The sequence below is a fragment of the Cryptomeria japonica genome, chromosome 5 (genome assembly GCF_030272615.1).
Source record: "Cryptomeria japonica chromosome 5, Sugi_1.0, whole genome shotgun sequence".
Classification (NCBI taxonomy): Eukaryota; Viridiplantae; Streptophyta; class Pinopsida; order Cupressales; family Cupressaceae; genus Cryptomeria; species Cryptomeria japonica.
This window is the reverse complement of record NC_081409.1, coordinates 97,171,941-97,196,168: the sequence shown is the minus strand read 5'-3', so window position 1 is coordinate 97,196,168 and position 24,228 is coordinate 97,171,941.

Sequence of the window (24,228 nt, the reverse complement as noted above, 5' to 3'; positions counted from 1 at the left end):
CTCTCTAAAAATGGCATCAGCAACCTTGGGAATAAAATTTCTTAGCTTCTGTCTAAATGGTGTTGCTCCTAGTTTCAAAAGGAATATGATGCTACAATTGGCCATCTCGAAAATTCTTCAAATCCTCATATGACCAGGAAAAAACATCTTTATACCTCAAAAAAGAGATTAATAAATATACGCTTCTCCTCAGGTGTGCAACACTTTCCTAGATTAATAACTTTGGGATCATCTTCATCTCTTATATTTACCTTTTCATAATCTCCCGATTGATTAAAATTGGGTATAGTTTTATTTTCTTTATATCTGCCATGCCTATCAAATAATTTTTTGAGACAAACCCCTTAGGAGTTTTGTTTCCTGAATTATATTTCCATCCATATTATCTCCTGGATCAGGACAAAATTCTCTACAATTGGAGCCAGAACCTTCACAGAAATTTGTAATGAACATACCTACGCTCTTAAAAAAATTATCAATTTGTTTATAACTCTCAAACACCTACCAAGATTTAGAATTATTAGGCACATTAGGAAGATAAACTACTTCAATTTTGTATGTTTACTCTTAAAATCGGGATGAGGGAGCATAAGAGAAGCTGATATAGTAAGCGAATCAGCTCAGGTATTTTATTCTTTACAATCGCATCAATTAAAAATGCATCGAAACCTTCAATTTGGTCCCAGACCCTATTTCTATATTGTTTCAACTTTTCATTCTTCATAGTAAAGATACTCCTCACCCATTTAACAATCAACTCGACATCTCCTTTGACCTAAAGCATCTTTATTCCTTTCCTTTTAGCCTCCTCTAAACCTAGTAATAAAGATTCATGCTCTATTGTATTATTTGTGTTCTTGAACTCCAATTTGAAAGAAAAAGGGAATTTCTCATCACTAGTAGATATTAGAATGACTCCTACTCCTGAGCCAGTAGTAGAACATCTACCATTGAATTCCATGACCCAAATATCATCAGACCATTCTGGTTCTAGTGTAGAGTTTTTATCTTCACTGTTAGAAAAAAACCATAGAATTACCAAAATCATATTCTTTGTACAATATATGGGAGTTAGGATCATTAGAAGGGAAGACAATAAATTACGCCTTTGTTTCAAGTTGTAACACCACCTTTTATTTTCCTATTAGAATAGTTTCCTATGATAAATATAGTTTAATCTCCCCACCTAAATCTTTACAAAAAGTTATGCTCAACAACATGCCATAACTAGGAGGGATATCAGCAACAAGAATTGTCAATTTTACCCTTTTACTAGGATGAGCTGCTAGAGCTACTTGTGCATCTTTAATCTTCTGGAGTAGGGGAAATCTCTTTGAATCCATGGAATAGCACCTACCAAATGTCTTTGTAAGGCATAAACCTAGATCTTTGGCTATTGTCGAGGGCATGATATTATTTGATGCACCAGAGTCTATAATACCATTACTAAGCTTATGACAATTGATAAACAAAGACACATAAAAAGGATCAGGCTTTGGTTTGAATGAAGTAGAATAGTAATTAGCTTCATTTGCAATCAAGTCAACATCATAAGACTTGACATTAATAGAAAACTGACTAATAGGGTTGAATACTGTAAATCTTCACCTTTGACATACTTTATTAATTTTTCAAGCTCCTTAGGATTCAATCTAGGGTATTCAGCAAGGGAAATTTGAAATTTTGAGGATTTACAAAACTCGACAATGTCAAACAAAGATTTGGTATTGGGTCTCTTCAATAATTGAACCTCTTGAACCTTTGAACTACTAATAAGGGTTCGATTTTGGAGTTCCTTACTCTTGGTTGATGTTTTCGGAGAGGCTTGTTCCTAGTTAATACAACACATGAAGGATATTCTAAAGTAACCAATATATCACCTCCTCTTTCTAAATCTGATTCATATTCTAGGAAGTGGATCCCAGAGTCGCCAGGCTGCTCAGAATTCCTTGCATCATTCACAACCTCTTCCAAAGTTTCCCTCATATTAGTCATTTTCATATAACGTACCATTTCTGGGCAATAACCCCCATCATGTTCATTTGTCAAATGGAAGATACACATATTAGTTTTGCTAGGTAGAGCTTCAATAGAAAGCCTTTGCTTTTCGGTGGGAGTTGTAATGTCTAATTACTAGCATTTGCTGGCTGATTATAATTCCTTCTAGGAATATCTTGATAAGGTTGTTGAGGAAAAGTACTAGCTTTTGGAAACTGTCTCTTTAATGCAATATCATTAACCAATATTTGTATCATTGATTGGAATAGGTTGAAGGTTGGGCATTTGGTGTGTTTGAACCTCTTTCTTCCATTTACCTCCAGTGATTAAATCATCCTCTAAGTCAATAGCTAGTATTTGGGCTGCTTCCAGATTGGCTACCCTTTGTTTCCTGAGGTGGAAGCCTATATCAGGGCCATTTGTTGGTGTAAATAATTATTCATCATGGATATTATTACACTTTACTTAAGTTTACTTAGGAAATGCATTTCATAGTAGTCTGGGTATGAGACACTTGGGTGTTTGTGCCACATTGGGATAGTGTGTGTCGGAGAAATTCCACCTTTTATGGTGTTGATCTTGTTGTTACACTCCACATTCAGTGGGTGATCCACCTCATGTGGACTATTATATTGTTTCTCCTACCTACCCACACCTATTTCCTACCTACCCTTGTTTCTTATTGAGCCACATGTCATGTTTGTGTGCTCACATATCCATATAGCCTTGCCTATATAAGCAGGCTCATATTCATTGTATGTAATTCTTAATGATCCAGTTGATCATATTTTTCATCTTGATAGAATACAGTTTATTTCTATCATCTATTTTGTTCTCTCTTATTTGTGCTTTCCATTGCCTCTTGATCTTGGCAAGATCTCACAACATTGAATTAAGAAAGAAAAGCTTTTGATTATCAACAGAAGGGCTTTTATTTGCAAGAATTTTATTCACAATCTTATTAAACTTGAATACAAACTCTCTCATAGGTTCATGAATTTCCTTCTTCAGTTGCGTTAGCTAAACAAGAAGAGAATGCTCATCCTCTAAACTTTTGAATCTAGTTTTGAATCTTGTTTTCATATCATCCCAAGTAGTGATTGAACCATTGGATAAATGGTAAAACCATTCTACCACATCATCACTTAAAGTTTCTATAAAAAGTCTCACAAACACATCTTCATGTTGAACTCCTAATGCACCACATGCTACATTAAAATCATTCAAATGTTCATCAATTGTTGTTTTCACATCTCCATTGAACTTGGGTAGATTATCTTTCGCTCCTTTGGGTAGGGAATTTAAATTAGCTCCTAAGTTCATCTGACCTATAGTGGCTCCCCATGGTTGAGCCATTTGAATAGTGAAAGGTACAAGATTAATGGAAATAGGCATGGTAGTCCCATGTAAGATGAGGGCTTGGTAGGTAGGAGATGGGGAAGAAGCGCGAGAAGGAGGAGAAGGGGGTCTACTTCTTGCCCGTCTTGCATGAGTAAGATTATAATAAAAATTGGTGTCTAGTAAATTTTTTAAAATAGGATCTACCACTTCTTCTCTTCCCAAAGATATGGTATAACACCTTGAGTCCAGCCTTCTCTTAATTAGCAATACAAAATGTTCATGTGCTTCTTCACATATAGAAAACTGAATAAATCACAGAAGAATAGAATCTCATAGGGCAACTCTATTTACCCTATGATCAAGCGACTAGTCTTGGCTCATCTTCCCCAACAGAGTCACCAAAACAGAGTCGCCAAAAATATGCTGGTTAACATACTTCTGCTTTGGATAAAATTAATAACTTTTTTTTTGTGTTAACTCTGGCCCCCTTTTAAAGAACTTAATCTTGAACCAATCAATTGGGTCAATTTAATTAAGTTTCCCTCTAAATTGTATTAGGTACAACTCCCCACTTGATTTTCAATGAATATAAGAAAACAAATGAACAATAAACACTTTTAACCCAAAAGCGTCTAAAGGAATTTTCAACATTTGTACATCACTATGCCACAAATATTGCTAAGTTTATTTTGTTTTTGTTTAAGTTATGAATCAACAAAGTGCATAGACTCTGTCTTTGCTTCAAATTAAATTCAGCACATAATTTTCAAACAAATGAACTAAAAGATACATAAGGAATTTCAAGACTATCACAAAGAAAATGCGTAAAGACAATCCACATAAAGATTTATTTTCGAAGACTAAGTACTCAAAGCATAGTCTAGAAAATAACTCCTTCCTTCATTCACAGATGTAAACAAAGTCTTTTCAAATAGTATGCATCCAAATTACTAGGTTCAAAAAAAAAATTTCATGTACCTTTCCAAAGTGTAATGAAAATTTCTATATAGCCACCACCTGGCCAATAGTTAACATGGGAAACAAAAAAATTTAACTTTTTTACCCTATAGTTTTAGAGTAGTTTTAAAATAGAAAAACTAAAACATAAGCTTCCAAAGAAAATAGCCAAGGACTAATACTAAGAAGACATCTACCTAAGCTAAGATGCATCTTTATCAATTTTAGAATACATGACAACAGTATAATTTTTCTAATCCATGTCAGTCACTGAGAAATTGTTGATAAGTGTGGAATGTGGGAGGCTGATGTGAACAATTCTTTGCTTTTGTAAAGTGGAAAATTGGATCCTAGTGACTCGCCACCTAGAAGAGAGAAAGGAAGTCACTAGGATGATTTTCACTTAGAAGAAAATTTACATTCAAAAGAGGGACTTGAATCCACTAGATCCAAATCGAAGGGAAACAAGGATATGAATTCCAAGTGGATTGAAAGGGTTGGAAAAAGACTTGCCCTCTTTTGTAAATAGATATGTTGACTTATTGACTATGTAGAAAAGGGAGATGAAATGAATGAAATGAGGAGCTACTGATTTGGGATCATGTTGTAATTTTGGATATGAGATATTCAGACTGATACAAATCTACCCTGCAAATTCGGAGAAAATTCATTGGGACCATGTTGAAAGTGCACACGGTCCTCTGAAATGTCCATGCACCGAAAAGGGTTTTTTTGTCTTTGTAAATGGAGTCTAATATTACAACTACAGCTACGCACCTACGACCTACACATAGAAAAGAAGGGAAGAAGGGTTTTGGATAGGGGTTTGCCTCAGTCAAACCTTGATTGAGGAATAAACCTTGAAAGAAAGTAATTGCAAATGCTTAAATGTAAATAATGGAAATGTATACCTTGTAGAGTTACAATTGATGTTGATTATTGCTTTGCTTCTTTAATGTAATCACAAATGTTGTATGAAATGGCATGTAACATGACAAAACCCTAACACACACACATGCTTACAAATGAATGTTGTAATGTTCTTCCAGTGGATGAATGAAGAAGACACATGAAGAAGAGAACTTGGTGGATGCTTGAAGACTTGAATGCTTGATGAAGACCTTTTTATTGAATTTACCTTATTATCCTTATCTGTCCTATGTATCGCGATTGAGTATCTATCAAATGAGGTAATTGAATCTCCTTTTATACATGCCTTAAGAGGATTACTTTTCATCCATCGAAGGCCAACAAAGGAAGATTTCAATCGCCAAAGAATGAAATTAAGCAAAAGCGGCCGGATGGACCCATCTTAGGGCCTCCATAAGAGGGAGGACACGGGAACCACACCCCTGTCCAAGGGGGACAAGTGCACCATGCCCTTGTCCTACCCTATCTTGGGGCCCTAAAAAGGTCTTAAGGTAGCATAAGGGTCACAATAGGAAGAGACTTGAGATGAAAGTGCAAAAAGAGGCCTGAGTTGAGAGAGAAATGTAGTAGCTTAGGTGAGGACCTAAAATATGGTCAAAATTGCGGGGGTCCTAATTTTGGGATGCTACATTTAGCCCCCACTTTAGTGGGAGTATGGTTTACACCAATACTACTGATAAAGTAAAAGAAAGAGAGACATGAAAATATGAGATACAAAGTGTGTGGGGGAAAAAGTGACACTAAGCAAACATGCCCTAATCTCACTTTCAACCACACACTTGTGGAATACGAAAGAGCCTAGAGGTATCACACAATTGGCTACTTCTTTTTGTGGAAGAGAGAGCCATGGGCTACCTATTAGGATTTCTATTCCTTTGTTGCAATTGGAAGATAAAATGATGCAAGTTCAATCCCTAACCCCAAAGTGCAAGTATGAACTAATAAAAAGATTGCAGAATTGAACTTTAACAATTGAAAGTTGTAAACACAAGGACAAGACAAGAATGTAAATGCATACCCAGTGTTAAAATATGAGTGAAAATGTTCGGGACGGGGACGCGGGCGCCACCATCCTGATTCTGCCCCTGAAACTGCTCCGAAAACTACTGTTTTGCAACCTGGAAAGCTGTCAAAAATGCTGAAAACTGCTATCTGTCAGGAGAACAAGGGCGCCCAGTGCCCCTGTCCCAGGGACCAGGGCACCCAGCGCCCCTGTCCTGGCAAGACCAGGGCGCCCCACGCCCCTGTTCTAGTCTTTTGCTCTGAAACTTGGTGTGGAGTGCTGTCTCGGCCTGCTTTTCCCGGATCTGCAACTTGCGGCGTCGTCCGAATCCCGAAACCTGCACTTATATCTGAAAAGGATATGGTGGGCGGCTATATAGGGTTTTGCCTTAGTCAAACCCCCGCTTTGGTGATTTCCACCTCCACGAATAGCCAAGTTGTATTGTAAAAGTAGTGTGTGTGCAGACCTTGTGTGTGTGCAAGATCCTAAAATGCAAGTAAGCAAACTAGAGCAACCTAGAAAGTAAACCCTAATTGCTTGTAAATGATAATGTAAATGCTCCAAATCAAGATGCAAAGTGATCTAAAGCATGAATACAAATGATGTAATGAAGCTTATGCAAAGACATGAAAACAACATGAAATCATACCCAACCCCAAGGGAGGGGTACAAGCCAAGCTTCAGTCGGTGATCCCTTATTGCTCTTCAATGTCTTCAAAGCCCTAGATGGATGAATGAAATTGATATATTCTTGATGGATGGATGTTGAATGTTGTTGAAGTCTTCAAAGATCTTCTCTTTCGCTGCATAGAAGGTCCTTGAAACAAAATTTCGGATCCTTTCAAATGAAGAAAGAGAGCTCTTATATATGAAACCCTAGGTCTTAATTTCAACTTTTGGCCAACCTAGAGATTGAATCTCCCACCAATTTCTTGGGGTTAAGCTTTATTTTATGATTGGATCGCGCTCCTAAAATTTCGGGAAAAATGTCCAGGACCGTGTGCACTCCGGGCGCCATGGTCCCGACAACTTTTCACCAAATTTTCAGGGCCGTCAGATATGATGATTTTAGAGAGAATCCCAAAGTTACAGGTGATTTCGAGATGTTTTGACCCCCGAAATCAAGCCCCCAAGTTCAAAATAGGACCTAATTAGGGTTTTTGATTAAATGATGTATTGGAAGAATAAAGTGAAAAGGGGCACACTTTAATGAAAGGGCCCAACTTTATGATGTGGAAGATGATGAGATAGAACCTTAGACCTACTTAATTTGTTTAATTAAGTGCTAAAGGGGAAATGCAATGCCAATGCAAAATGCACCAAGGCGGGTGCTAAACTAGGTGTGAAATTGTACTGCTTTAGCAAGTGCGTACAATTTATGATGCTACATTTAGCCCCCACTTTAGCGGTCATATGAACACTACGTGCATATGCAAGCTAAAGTACAGAAAAGTAAACATTATTTGAAAAAGGATATATCCATAAGTCTGTTGAACGAAGCCCCCAGCGGTATCTGCAGTACTCAGTTAGGAACCACAACCTACAAAACCACATGTTAGATCACAAAATCACCTAATGCTTACTAAGGAAGGTGATGAAAATTCAAGCGTAGCTATATGCCCCCCCCTGTTTCGGCTTGCTAATTTTAGTGAGTTGAAACAGGGTATCATGTTTACCACTTCGAATTGTTAAAGAATATTGATGACAAATGCTCACAAGAAGATTTGATATGAGATCAAAAACTAATGGAGAATCATTTGGTAAGAAAGAGGACTAAATCTCAATTCCAATACAACAAAGAGTGTGAGGATTTGAGAGTTCTCTAACACAAGATGAAGGATGTAAATGGAAACAAAATGCAAAGAGAAGCAAAGAAAGGAAAAAAAGCATGAATACACACATTGGTGATCCATGAGAAGAATAGTGAGAGAGAAAACATGGACTTCTCACCCCTAGATCTTGTCTAGGTGATCCATGGGAAAAAGGACATGGAAAACTAGCCCCTAGAGTCTGTCTAGGTGATCCATGTAAGGGAGGAGAGTGAGAAAGTCTAGCCTTATGCCGCTAGTTCCACTCAACCTCGTGCATGTGTGTGTAAGGGAGGTTAGAAGCACCTCATAGGAGTCTATGCCCGAGTATGCTACAACCTGTATATGTATAGTACAAAAGTGTGACATCTCGCTCTAAGAGTCTGTGCTCTGGTTCCGAGAATAATCACCTTGCATAAAAGAAAAATGGAGACATCTCGCTCTAAGAGTCTGTGCTCTAGTTCCGAGAATGACCCATTGCTCAAAAGGTCAAAGTAGAACAAGGATACCTACCTTCATCACAAAAGAAGATACCCCAAAAATGCAACAATGTCATAGATTCAAGCAAGGGAGTTTTTGCACTCTTTAAGCAAGGATAAGATAGTTGAAAAGGGATATCTTGTAATATGTGTAAAGGAGATCCTTAGAGGAGAAGAGATCTTTGTACAAAAGACACCTATCCCCAAGAGGAATTGTCTTAGATGAATATAACATCTTCTAGAATAAGACAAAGAAGAGAATAAGAATGCAATACTTCCTTCTTTTGCGAGGTGAAAGTGATTCTTAATGAAGGATGATGCTCTTTTTAACCCAATTGGGAGAGTGAATTCATTATGGATGTATTTTACCAAGTGCAAAAGAGGTTGTAGTCAAGGACTTACACCTCTTGTAAGAGAGAATCCTTGAACAAACAACAAGAAATGCATACAAGGAATAACATCAAGTAATAAAGTTCACACCATCCACGAAATAGGAAAAAGTGGATCCTTAGATAAAAATAAGGAAAGATCATTGCCTCCCAAGGATAAGGACAATGAGAAGGACTTACACAATCTTCCAGGGAGAGATTTAGACATGAACAAAATGTACTACATACTCACATGAGTTTATGCAAGCAAGACATTAGTGTATGTAAAATGCTCCTCACAAGAAGTGGGTAGGATAAGAAAGAGAATACACATCTTCTCCCATGTCTAGGAAAAGAGGACTCTAAAGAAAAGATGATTAATATTTCCACACTATTACCCCATAGGAACAAGAGATAACATAGAAAAATTAGGCTATTATGTTGCTTCAAAAATATGATTGCACTTGAAATTGTACCATCATGAATGACAATGAGCCCCCAGTAAATGAGCTACCAATGTCACATAATGATGAGCAACATAATAGCCATTAATGTTATTTAAAGACATGATAGACTAAATGAGGTATTTGAATATGACATGTTAAATGCTCAACTATAAGTGAGATCAAAAACATGTATAAAGTGATAAAAATTGAAGAAGAAAAGTCACAAGAAATCTTAGAAGAGGGATGAGTGTAATTTATTAGAGCCTTATCCCTAGAGGAAAGGACTTTATGATGAATAGGAGATAAAGATTCATAAGTGGATTTAGAAATTTGAGGGGATTCATAAAGAGATTTGTTCATCACCAAGATTTCCTTATGAGGGGAATGAGAATTGATAGAAGTAGAAGATGATTTAGTTGAAGTGAGATCATCATCACTACTAAATATAGCATTCACACTGAGAGATGGTCTTTTAGATGCTTTGGTGGGCTTAGAAAGATTATATCCAAGTCCAAATGAATATTCATGCATGTTATGTTCTAAAGGAACTTTAATTCCTTGTTCATTTGTGCCACAACCATTTCCACTATAGCCACTCTTAGCCAAAATATGGAAACCACGACCATAACGATTAGCCATTTCAGAAAGAAAAGGTGGTTTTTCATAAGACAAAGAATCAAATTCTTCAGAATTAGAGGTGTGAGGAGAAGAAGTTTGAGAAGCAGCCACAACATTATTGGTCATAGGTTCAGGTAAGACTGATTGATCTCTAGTTTCTTCCTTCTTTTTAACTTTAAGCTCTCTAGGAGGAACCCTATACTCACCTACGAAGGTGGGATTAAAATCAAGAGATCCCCAATCATCTTCTACGAGAACCTTCTCAGGATCAAAAGCCCTCTCATGTGTAGATTCAAGTTGAGAAGAATTTTCTTCAGGAACTTTAGGCTCATCCAAAGAATTTTGATTATTAGAGGGTGATGATTCATCCATAGGTATCTTGCTTAATGAGTCATCACTAGAAGAGGAAGGCTTAGAAGAACTCCCTTTGGAAGTAGATGTTTGCAAACAAGCTTGAAAATTAGTATCACCTATCAAGGTATATGTCTTATTATTATAAATAAATTTAACTTGTCTATGCAATGTAGAGGGGACAGCTTGCATACTATGAATCCAAGGTCTCCCTAATAACAAGTTGTATGTTAGATTTCCCGACATAACATGGATAGGAGTAGACAAAGTAATAGGTCCCATTGTGATGGGTAAGGTGATAATACCTAATGAAGACCTAGCCACATTATCAAAGCCTCGAATGGGATGAGAGTCAAGCTCAATAAGGGATGTATCCACATTCATCTTATGCAATAGATTAATGCTACACACATTAAGGCCAGAACCATTATCTACCAGTGTTCGTCTTATAGCAGTGTCATTTATGATAACCACAATCATTAAGGGATCATATTGATGTTGAATTTCACTAGTAGGCAATTCATCTTGAGTAAACACAATTTGAGCTTTAGGATTCATCACAGAGTTAACCAAAGATACTATATTACTAGATGTATTAGGTGGAGGAACATTCAAATCTTTCAAGGCATCTTGTAACATTCCATGATGAGCAGAAGAAGTTTGGATCAAATCCCAAAGGGATATCTTTGCCGGAGTAGTTTTAAGTTGTTCAATAAGATCATAATCCTTACTAAGCATTTGTGAAATACGAGGAGCTTGAGGAAGAATAGGTTGGGAAGGAGGAAGTGAAGTTGGAATAACTGGAGGAGGATTAGGCTACCTATTGTTTCTTGTGTTACAGGTATGAGCAACCGCATTATAACTCTCCCTAGTCAGTTGCTTAGCATACTCATAAGGGCTCTTAGTAGAATAACGTCCTTGCACAGTAATAATAGGTTTCTTAGGAGTGCAAAAAGAATCATTAGCATAACCACCTTGAACCACTAAGATAGGCTTATTTAAAGGTTGAGAATTTTGAGAAGGACAAGCACCTTGGATAGTGAAGAGAGGTTTGTTAGGTGTTCCATTCACATGTATCAAATTGATTGAGGATGGTTTAGAGGAATGAACAAAAGTGTTGGAAGAATTATTGATATTCTTCTCTTGCACTAAAATCTTATCACAGATTAAATCAATTTTAGGAGAGAGACAAGGGGTAGGCATTGATGTTCTAGTAGGCAGAGTAATACTAGGAAAGGTCATATCATCCTCTATCATCAAAGGATCTACATGGGGAATAAACTCTCTAGGAGAAGGATCAACATTTCTCTCTAAAGTCTCACTCTTGAGAGGGAGATCTTTGAAAGAGATGTTAACCATCTTGCTTTGAACTAGGGTATCCTTATGAGTAGAACCAAGTTGAGGAGGGGGAGATGCTTTATTTTTAGAGAGAGAATAATTGAGATTCAAGGAAGGTGAGAAACTATCAAGGGAGTTTTTAATCTTGACTTCATCCCCTTTGGCTAGGGTTCTCTCATGGGGAAGAGAATAATCTACACCTTCTTCTAATGGTTCATCCCAAATAGTGAGGTTGTTGAAAGGAATGTTTGAAGTATTGTCAATTTCGGGAGAGGAGATAACATTGTTTATTAATTCCTCATCCTTAGGAGGGAGAGAATCAATAGATGTGTTAAACTCATCCTCTTTCCTCAAAATATGTTCAATATGATCTTTAGGAGAGAGAAAATTAAGGAAATTGCTTATTATTTCATCTTCTTTCTCTAAGGGATGCTTATGGGTAAGACAAACTTTAGGAGAAGGGTAAGCATTTATCATTAATTCATCATCTCTAGTGGGAATTTTGTTGGAAAAGGAAATGCCATCACTAGGGAATGTAGGGATCATGTCATCTTCTTGCACAAAAGAATCCTCATGAAGGGAGTGTTTTTTAGGAGGAACATGGACATATTTCTCCAAAGATTCATGCTTAGGAAGGAAATCTTTGAAAGAAGTGTTCATAACCTCTTGTTGCACTAACATGCCCCCATTGGAAGGACCAACTTTAGGAGAAAATAAGTCAATGTCCATCAATACCTTTTCACTTAGAGAGGCATCACGTAGGGAAGGTGAAGTAACATTAAGAAAGGTGTTTATGATATCATTCTCTTCCTCTAGGATAGCTAAATAGGAAGGGCACATTTTAGGAGAATTGTCAAGATCACTCTTAAAGTCTTCATCCTTAGAGCATGGGAGAGTCTCAAAGGGATTGGTAGAAACTCTTTTAGGCACTAAAATGTTGTTATAGATGGGGGGAGGTTCTTTAGGAGAAGGAAAAATTGAAACAATGGAAGCCAACCCATTATCACATCTATGAAATGAATGCATCATGACAACAATTTTCCTCTTTCAAATGATAACACATGCAAAATAGAAGGAAATGTTTAATTTTAACCAATGCAAGAACTTAGAATGTAGATTTAGAAAATTAAATTTATGATTCAAATGAGTTCCTAAATCAGATTTGAAATTATTGATCCAATTAAGCTATCCACAAGTTCAACTTTGAATTGAAAAATTAAGGTTTTTAGCAAAAATTTCCTCCAGATTTTTGAATCTTGCAAGAAATTAAAACTTGTAAATAAAAATTTGATTTTGAAATAGCATAAACACTCAAATTTGAAAACATAAATCAGAATTAGAGAAGATTGGAATTCACGTCGGGTTCACCAAAATGTGTGGGGGAAAAAGTGACACTAAGCAAACATGCCCTAATCTCACTTTCAACCACACACTTGTGGAATACGAAAGAGCCTAGAGGTATCACAAAATTGGCTACTTCTTTTTGTGGAAGAGAGAGCCACGGGCTACCTATTAGGATTTCTATTCCTTTGTTGCAATTGGAAGATAAAATGATGCAAGTTCAATCCCTAACCCCAAAGTGCAAGTATGAACTAATAAAAAGATTGTAGAATTGAACTTTAACAATGGAAAGCTATAAACACAAGGACAAGACAAGAATGTAAATGCATACCCGGTGTTAAAATATGAGTGAAAATGTTTAGGACGGGGACGTGGGCACCACCGTCCTGATTCTGCCCCTGAAACTGCTCCGGAAACTGTTGTTTTGCAACCTGGAAAGCTGTCAAAAATGCTGAAAACTGCTGTCTGTCAGGAGGACTAGGGCGCCCAACACCCCTGTCCTGGCAGGACCAGTGCGCCCCATGCCCCTGTCCTGGTCTTTTGCTCTGAAACTTGGTGTGGAGTGCTGTCTCGGCCTGCTTTTCCCGGATTTGCAACTTGCGGCGTCATCCGAATCCCGAAACCTGCACTTATATTTGAAAAGGGTATGGTGGGCGGCTATATAGGGTTTTGCCTTAGTCAAACCCCCGCTTTTGTGATTTCCACCTCCACGAATAGCCAAGTTGTATTGTAAAAGTAGTGTGTGTGCAGACCTTGTGTGTGTGCAAGATCCTAAAATGCAAGTAAGCAAACTAGAGCAACCTAGAAAGTAAACCCTAATTTCTTGTAAATGATAATGTAAATGCTCCAAATCAAGATGCAAAGTGATCTAAATCATGAATACAAATGATGTAATGAAGCTTATGCAAAGACATGAAAACAACATGAAATCATACCCAACCCCAAGGGAGGGGTACAAGCCAATCTTCAGTCGGTGATCCCTTATTGCTCTTCAATGTCTTCAAAGCCCTAGATGGATGAATGAAATTGATAGATGCTTGATGGATGGATGTTGAATGTTGTTGAAGTCTTCAAAGATCTGCTCTTTCGCTGCATAAAAGGTCCTTGAAACAAAATTCCGGATCCTTTCAAATGAAGAAAGAGAGCTCTTATATATGAAACCCTAGGTCTTAATTTCAACTTTTGGCCGACCTAGAGATTGAATCTCCCGCCAATTTCTTGGGGTTAAGCTTTATTTTATGATTGGATCGCGCTCCTAAAATTTCGGGAAAAATGTCCGCGACCGTGTGCACTCCGGGCGCCATGGTCTTGGCAACTTTTCACCAAATTTTCAGGGCCGTTGGATATGATGATTTTAGAGAGAATCCCAAAGTTACAGGTGATTTCGAGATGTTTTGACCCCCGAAATCAAGCCCCCAAGTTCAAAATAGGACCTAATTAAGGTTTTTGATTAAATGATGTATTGGAAGAATAAAGTGAAAAGGGGCACACTTTAATGAAAGGGCCCAACTTTATGATGTGGAAGATGATGAGATAGAACCTTAGACCTAATTAATTTGATTAATTAAGTGCTAAAGGGGAAATGCAATGCCAATGCAAAATGTGCCAAGGCGGGTGCTAAACTAGGTGTGAAATTGTACTGCTTTAGCAAGTGCGTACAATTTATGATGCTACACAAAGCAATACCACGAGGAGTATACGACATCACTAATATTGATGAAAAAAGCCCCCAATCTTAGGATATTTACTCACTCAAACATATGCAAGAGAATACAAAGTCAAAAGAACAAGACTAACCAAAACAAGATAAAGCATAAAAGATACACAACAAAGACAAAACACACAAAACCACACATCAACTAGCCGAAGAGAAATCGATACCAATGTCTCAAACAACTAACTGAAATCAAAAGACCAATGCCATCACATAAAAATCAATAATCACATAAAAGAGAATAACTGACATCATCCATGAACCATCAATAGTAAAACTATGGGTTCATGAGTGGAAGGAGAGAGAGGACATGAATACACACTTTGGTGATCCATGAGAAGAAAGGCGAACAAGAGGAAACCATGGAGAAAAGGGACATGGAAAACTAGCCCCTAGAGTCTCTCTAGGTGATCCATGTAAGGGAGGAAGGTGAGAAGGTCATTAGTTCCACTCAACCTCGCGCATGTGTGTGTAAGTGAGGTTTGAATAATATCATAGGAGTCTATGCCCGAGTATGCTATAACTTGTATAAGATGTTGTAATGGTGGGAAAATGATGAGGGATAGATCAAGAGGAAAACTAACTCTTTCCCTCAAAGAGAGATGAGAGTTTCATTATTGAATATCCTATGAGCACTTCTCACCATTAGTTTAAGAAGATAAGGGATAATTCACTAGATTCAATCTCCACAAACAGATAAGGGTTTTTTTGCCTCTACAAATGAATCCCAAATCCAAAAGTACAGTTGAACACCTTCAACCTACACACAGAAAAGAGAGGCAAACATGTTGTGATTGGGGGTTTTCCTTTAGGTCAAACCCTAGTTTTGGAATTAACCAAGTAATGAAAGAAAGTCCTTGCAAGTAGATGTAAATAAAAGACTGGATTTTAAATCACCTCAAGGGAGGTTTTAGTAGCAATGTTGATAGAAATTCTTGTGTGGAATTATATAGTAAAATCAGTCTCCTCTTCAATGGTTGAATCCTTGACTTGAATGCAACACCTAGCCTTGAATGGACACTTGAGAATGCTCAATATTGGAAAAGAATGCTTGAATGCTCTTGAATTCTTGATCGCTTGTGCAACATGACCTTATTGAAATTACCCTTTATGCAAATGAGAGGAAAAATGCTCATTAAATACATGTTGATGCATTTGAATTTCATCACACAAGCTGACATCGGGGAGGTTTCCCACCCGAGGCACAACCCACAAGACATTCTCTAGGAAGGGTCCTGCCCTAAAATAGGGTAGGGACAGGGGTGCCACACCCTTGTCCTCAAAGGATAAGGGTTACACACCCTTGTCCAAGAGGGGATAGTGGTGCCACACCCTTTTCCTACCCCTTTCTCCAAGGAAGAATTCAATTGAGGTGATGCAGTGGCCAAGGAAGAAGCTATTCTAGCAAGCCAAACACTCTCCGGTCTTCGATCAGGCTAGAGGATTCAAGTTCACATGCGTGAGGACCCTAATGCAATCATAAATTGTTAGGGTCACAATTTTATGACACTACATTTATCCCTCACTTTAGCAGGAGTATAAGCATATTCAAACAAGATTGAAATACTTTCACCACATCAAGGAGGCAAGATGTGCCAAGCCCCTAGTGGACTTAGGATCTTACGACTTCGATTGAAAAAGTAAAAGGGAAGATTGAGAAGGGGATAACCATGACTGCAAGTAGAAAAGTTCCCTTCACTATGAGTCATGAAAGGAAGGATAAAAAGATTTCAAAGTAAAGAAAAGTTCACTAATTCTAAGTATCACAAGAGGGAAAGTATGAGTGGAGTGTATGCCCCCATGTTAAAGAGATTGCACACACCATATCGGGAGTGATTTATTTAAGGTAGGATACACGCAAGAGAAAGTGAAGAGAGGGAGTATGTTATCAGAAGGATTTAGTCCCCAATAGAGGTATAAACTCAAGGATAATGAATGCAAAACATGAGGTAGTGTCACTTTCCTCGGGGTCAGTGTGTTGTATGATAACTCATTTATATCATGTATGTATATGCATATAATAATCTTCATTCCCCAAAGAAGGACACTACCTTAGAAGAAAGGGAAGAGAGGATTTATTTTGAGTCAACATGAAAAGAGACCAAGAAAAGGTCCCAATGCTTTGCATTGTCCCCAAGTAGACATCAAGGGAACGAATAGAAGAACAAGGATACCTATAGAAGAATAGTCACAAAAGAGAAAGAAAGGAGAGAGAAAGATCTCCAGTTCTAATATTGCTAACCTAGCATGACATCCACCTCTTGATCTTGCTGGAAGGTGAGAAACATGCCAAAGGAGCAATATCGAGCACAACAGATGGAGCTATCACAAGATCCAAACAAGGACTATGTTCATGTTGTGAGTCACTTTGTTCAATTTTAGGAGTTACAATTAAAGTTTGTGAAAACTCATCCGATAAATGTTCATCCACATCAACATACTCATACTCACTATCAGAAGCATTAGGAGTTATATTGCCATTATGAATAACATTTCCAACCATTTCTACATCAAATTTTAAAGAAAATGGAGCAAGAACACAAATAGGAGTAAAACCATCACATGTTTTATGCAACTTATGATTTGGAGATGTTGGTTGAATATCTTTCTTAGGAGAAAAGGGAATCATGTCAATTGATGGAATCTAAGGAGATTGAGTATTTTGAGGGATAACTTCATGAGCTTGAACACGACATCTTCATCGTTGTTCTCTTGCACAATGATTCTATCGAGTCTTAGTGGAAGGCTGGGAAGGAGGAGGAAAATTTGAATAAGTAGGAATGGTTCTCCTTTATAGTGGAAGGTTTAGGTTAAGGTCTTTTTGGTTGAACAATAGGAGAGGCATGCCTCTTCTCTCGATAAGAGGAAGGAGGTAGAACTACATAATAGAAAGGAGGGATATTAGGTGTAGGGAGGAGACCAATTCCATCATGGGGAGGAGGGATAGGTCTAACCTTGCAAAGAATATTGGTGTTCTCCTTAAGAGAAGGTAAAGTCACATCTATAGGAGTAGGTGGACAATTTTTAGGAGGAAGATTAGTTCTATCCGAGAGGGGAAGAACCTCATCTTGAATAATAATAGGAATGTCAAATGTGGGCGATCTAGGTTGACTTAAGGATAAGATCATATCGTTCTTCCATTTTCGATAAGATTGAAAAAGAGTATCACTCCTTGATGGAAGATATTGAAACTGTTTAGGCCAAAAGAGATCAATAGGAACACCAGGGATTATTTTGGATGGACAAAATAAGCTATGGTTCATGGTTATGATTTCTCCATTGTGAGGAAATTTAAGACACCTATGGATTGGAGAAACAATAGCCTTCACAGAAGATAGCGAAGGATAGCCCAACTTCACATGCAATTTCTTAGAGGAAGGTATGATAACAAAGTCAACATCCATGGATTTAGTATGGACTTCAACAAAAAGGGTGATATAACCAATCGTAGGACAAGAGAAACCATCAAATAACTTCACAACTACATTAGAAGCATCATATAGTGGTTTATTCAATTGTAAAGTGAAAAGATACGCTTCAATTATGACATTAAGCATGCAAGAAAGATCAATCAGGGCACCACGACAAGGGATATCCTTAACCTTCACAACTATGTATAAAGGGCCATCGAGTGCTCTAATGGTATCACTAGGGTTGAATGTAATATGAGGATCCTTAGGCATATCCTATGTTTCTACTATATTAACCAAGTTTGGAGCCATACATATGAATGCTTCAGAAGTGAGAGATTAGGCACAATATCAATAATGTTAGAGGTATGAGATGGCAAGGGATTAGTGAAAATATTAAGATTATGATTAGGAGGAGCAACTGATTTATTCCCTTTATCATTCACACCTACCACAGATATAGTATTATTATCAATCAAGTCTTGAACCTTATTTTTCAATGCAAAACATTTCTCAGTATCATGACCAGGTTGATGATGAAATTGGCAAAAGGAATTGTTAACAAAATAAGGAGATGCAAGTTTTGAAAGATCAACTTGTGTTATAAGAGGAAGTTTCATAAAATTTGTATGCAATAACTAAGACATAATACTATGCAAAGACTCATTCAAATTAGTAAATTTTCTTTCTCTTTAGAAAAATTTAGAAATAGGAGGCACACCTATTGTAGCATTTACATGGTTATTGTTGATTGGATCATTGAACTTGATGAAGCATTTTGTTGGTTTGAACTTTTCAAATGGTTGTTGAACACTCTACCCCTTATCACTCAAAGCCATAGGAGTGAATTGCTCCATTTGACTCACAACCACTTGATAATTATGGAGTGTTGCTAACAACTATAGAAAGGAAGTAAAACTCAGACAAAATAATATTTTCCATTATATATTTTTGTAAATTAGAAATGATAATTCTTTGAATATCATTATCAGACACATGAAAAGAAATTTGAGCATACAAATGATTATATTTACAAATGAAATCAGCCACTTTTTCTTTAATACCTTGTTTACAATTCATTAAATCAGTCAAAGTGATTTTAGGACCAATATTGTTTTGAAATTGTTGGATGAAAGAATTTTCTAGTTGTTGAAAGGAAGTGATAGAATAGGAAGGCGGACATAAATAACATTGAAAAGCCTTATCTCTTAGTGTTCTTATAAACAGTTATGCAAGCAATCATTGATCATAAACAAAATCAGTACACAAGGTTTGAAATGTTTTGACATGTGTAAGAGTATCACCTTTTCCATTATAGAGTTCCAATTGAGGGATCTCAACATGTTTAGGTGGCATGGATTTAATGATATCAAGAGAAAGTGGGTTCGCAACATCAAAGGTGGGCACACTAAACTTGGATTGACTCATAGAAGTAATTTGTTGTTGTAAGGAAGACATAGTTTGAGCAAGATGGTTAATTCTCATCTCGATAGAATAATTCATGTTAGACATAGGAAATTGAGAAGGTGGCTTGATGTTGTTGAAAGAATGCATAGACTGAGAATAAGGTGGTGGGACACTATGATAAGTAGCCATTGGTGATGACTGAGTAGGAAAAGGGACACTTAAAGGAGGAATAAAGTTGTTGAAGGAATTTCCCCCTTGTGTCACACTGATTGGTTGATCAATAGTAGGAATACTCATGGAAGACATAGGTAATGATGGAGGATTAAATGAAGAGGAGGGATCTACCCCATGACCTATGGTTGTAGGAATGACATTTTGAGTTGAAGTAGCCATGATGTTAGATGTGAAAGTAGGAATACTAGTCAGAGGATTGGTCAAAGGAATAGAGGAATTGACTTGTGTTGAAGGTTGTGAGTAACCAGGAGTTTCAGTACAACTCTTGATAGGCATGACATTATACTCAACAATATGTGCAATGCCACACAATATATCAATTCCATTCTTATCACTTTGAAGCATGCACTTAAGAACTTCAATTAATGGAAGAGCTTCACTATTAGGGTATTTTTGGGACATCCATTGTTGAAAGCTATCAAATTGATTGTCCAATGTAGACAGTTGATCTAAAGAAACCCTTGGTAAAGCTTCTTCTTCATCATGAGATCCATCAATGGGGTGAATAGGCACATGATTAGGATGAGAAGAATTAGCATGATCCTCACAAAAGAAGTCACCCAAATTAGGCTCCATCTCCTCGGTAATTAAACCTTGGGAGGCCTTAATTCTAATACTTCGTCTAATGGGGATAGGATAGGTAGGACTAATAGTGGTAAAACGCATTCACTAGAGGGAAAAAATGAATTTTGAATTGTAGAACAACGCTTAAAATTTTGAGTAATGCAAAATTTAAAAAAATAATGATTACACAATTTGAACTTTGTTGGAGAAAGGTAAAGAAACAATTTCCAAAAAATAAAAGAAAATTGGAATTTTAAAATTAGGGCCAAGGGAATACCACTTTATTTTAAAATCAAAATTTTTAAAATCAGGGTAGACAATAATTAACCTCTTAATTTTAAAAATATTCTTGAAAGTTGAAATGTTAAATTTTGAAGGTATTTTCGATTCTAGAGGTATCAAAAATCGATAAAATCAACCAATGTTGTGGATTTAAGCTAGTAAATACACACATAATAGTCTCCCAAAATTTCAGGAAAAAAGTCAAGAATCGTGGTAGGAACGCACATGGTCTGACCAATTTTTTTCAAAACTTTTAGGGATGGATATTACGATGATTTTAAAGCTAACCTGCCAAAATTGGCAAATTTTACGATCTCTAGATGGGTGAAATGAAGACACAAATGTGAAAACAGGACCCTATTAGGGTTTTGAAGAAAAAGAGGAATTGAATTGCAATTTTGAAAAAGGTCAAACCTAATAGATAGGGATACCTTGGAAAATGTTTAGAAATCTGAATGTAAATGAAATTGATTTTATAATTCACACAAAATCCAATTTTAAAAAAGGGTTCGATGACCTAACCACTTAATTTTAAAATTTTAATTTTGGGAAAAAGGGGGGAAATTGAAAATTTGAATTGTAGAATTGAAAACAAATCTGAGAACAATCAGAAATCTGAAAATTAAATGGAAATCTAATTTTTTTGCACAAGTTCAAGATGATTTTTCAAAATTAAGGTTTTTACAAATAACCTCTTAATTTTGTAAATTTTAATTGCAAATTGAACAAGACAATGAGGAAATTGAACTTGACAAAAAAAGCAATTTTCAGATCTAAGATAACCACAAGCAATTTTTACAAATCACAAGCTCAATTTTAACTTTAAAAATTAGGGTTTTTTAATGTTTTAACCACTAGGTTTGCAGAAACTTGAAACATGTAAATGAAATATATGCAATGTTGGTCAAATGAAAGTATGCAAGACATCATGTTCACCAAAATGTAATGGTGGGAAAATGATGAGTGATAGATCAAGAGGAAAACTAACCCTTTCCCTCAAAGAGAGATGAGAGTTTCACTATTGATATTCCTTCAAGCACTTATTACCATTACATTAGGAAGATAAGGGATAATTCACTAGATTCAATCTCCACGAAAAGATACTAGATTGAATTCAGAATGAATTAAGAATTTTAGGATGATCCCTTCTTCCTATATTTGATTTGGAAAGGAATTGATTAGATTATGTAATGCAAAAGTGATAAAGAATCTATTATAACTTGAGATTGGAATATGGGATGAAGTTGTGCAACTAGATTTGGTAGTAAAATGTTGAGATGAAGTCTTCCTACAAATTTGATGAAAAGTTATGTGGATTGTGGCGGGAATGTACATGGTCCTCCAAAAATTCTGTGAAACGAAAAGGGTTTTTCTACCTCTGGAAATGAAGCTCGAATAAGAAAGTACAGTTGTGCACCTGCAACCTACACACATAAAAGAGAGGGAAATGTGTTGGGATTGGGGGTTTGATTTTATGTCAAACCCCAGTTTTGGAAATAACCAAGTAATGAAAGAAAGTACTTGCAAGTAGATGTAAATGAAATACTGAATTGTAAATCGCCTCAATGGAGGTTGTAGTAGCAATGTTGATAGAAATTATTGTGTGGAATTGTATGTTAAAATCAATCTCCTCTTTAATGGTTGAATCCTTGACTTGAATGCAACACCTAGCTTTGAATGGAGACTTGAGAATTCTCAATGCTAGAAAAGAATGCTTGAATGTTTGAATGCTCTTGAATGCTTGATTGCTTGTACAACATGACCTTCCTCAAATTACCCTTTACATAGATGAGAGGATGAATGCCCCTTAAATACATTTTGATGGATTTTAATTTTGTCATGGGCTGACATCGGGGAGGTTTCCCGCTCGAGGCACAACCCACAAGACATGCTCTAGGAAGAGTGCTTCCGTAAAATATTGCAATGACAGGGGGCCATGCCACTATCCTGGGAGGACAAGGGTGCCACACCTCTATCCAAGGGGTGATAGTGGCACAATGCCCTTGTCAAACCCCTTTCTCTAGGACAGAATGCAGTCGGGGTGATGCAGAGGCCAAGGAAGAAGTTGTTTTCGCAAGCCGAGCACTCTCCGATGTCCGATCAGGCTAGAGGATTTGAGTTCACATGTGTGAGGACCCTAATACATTCATAAATTTCTAGGGTCACAATTTCATTACACTATAGATGTATAGTACAAATGTAAAGAAAGGTGTGACATCTCTCTCTAAGAGACCGTGCTCTAGTTTCGAGAATAATCACCTTGTATAAAAGAAAAAGTGGCAACATCTCGCTCTAAGAGGCTATGCTTTGGTTCCAAGAATGACCCATTATACAAAACATAAGTGGTGACATATTTATCTAAGAGGCTACCCTCTGGTTCCAAGAATGACCCACTATACAAAAGAAAAGTGGCGACATCTTTCTCTAAAAGGCTACACTCTGGTTCCAAGAATGACCCACTATACAAAAGAAAAGTGGTGAAATCTTTCTCTAAGAGGCTTCCCTCTAGTTCCAAGGATGATCCATTGTATAAGAGAAAAGTGGCAACATCTTTCTCTAAGTGGCTACCCTCTGGTTCTAAGAATGACCCACTATACAAGAGATGCCATGCGTGAGAGAAATATAGTATAAAAGGAGCAGTGTGGGTGTCCCCCACCCCTCAAAATGTCAATATAGTTTATGTTGATATCTTAGGGAAGGCAAAACAAGGATACCTACCTTCAACACAAAGAGGATATCCATTATGCAACAATGTCATAAATCCAAGCAAGAGAAGGAATACTCTTCAAGCAAGGGTAAGATAGTTGAAAAGAGATATCTTGTTGTAAGTGTAAAGAAGATCCCTTAAGGAGAAGATATTTTTATTCAAAATACATCTACCCCCAAGAGGAGTTGTCTTAGACAAATATAGAATCTTCAAGAATGAAGCATAGAAGAGAACAATAATGCAATCCTTCCTCCTATTGCTAGGTGAAAGGGATTCTTGATAAAGGATGACTCACGTTTATCCTGATGTGGATGGGTAAATTTATTATAGATATGCATTACCAAGTGTAAAAGAGGTTGTAGTAAAGGAGTTACACCTCTTGTATGAGAGAGAACCCTTGAGAGAACAACAACAATTTCACACAAGGAAATACATCAAGAAATGGAACCCACATCATCCCCAGAATAGGAAAGAGTGGATCCTTAAAGAAATAAAGAAAAAGAGAGATCATTGGCCCCCAAGTGTAGGAACAATGAGAAGAGCTTACACAATATTCTACAGAGAGATTAAACATAAGCAAATGTACAATAAACCTACATGAACATATGCAAGAAAAGACATTAATAACTGTAAAATACACGTCTCAAGAAGTGGTAATCTTTTAAGAGAGGAAAGAAAGAAAATCACATATTCCTCAAGAGGGATTAGTCATGAAGACATACCACATATGATAAATGCAGCCCCTAAAGAAAATAATGATAAATGAGATAAAAAGGAGTAGAATTGAGTGAAATCCTTTCCCTCCAAGTGAGAAGAACAAGGAGAAATTCTACACATCTTCTAATGAATATCATTTTCAAGCGATTTGCCTTCCTAATGGAATGAATCCTCTCAAGGAAGGGTCACGTACTTTATAGAAGACCATTCCATGC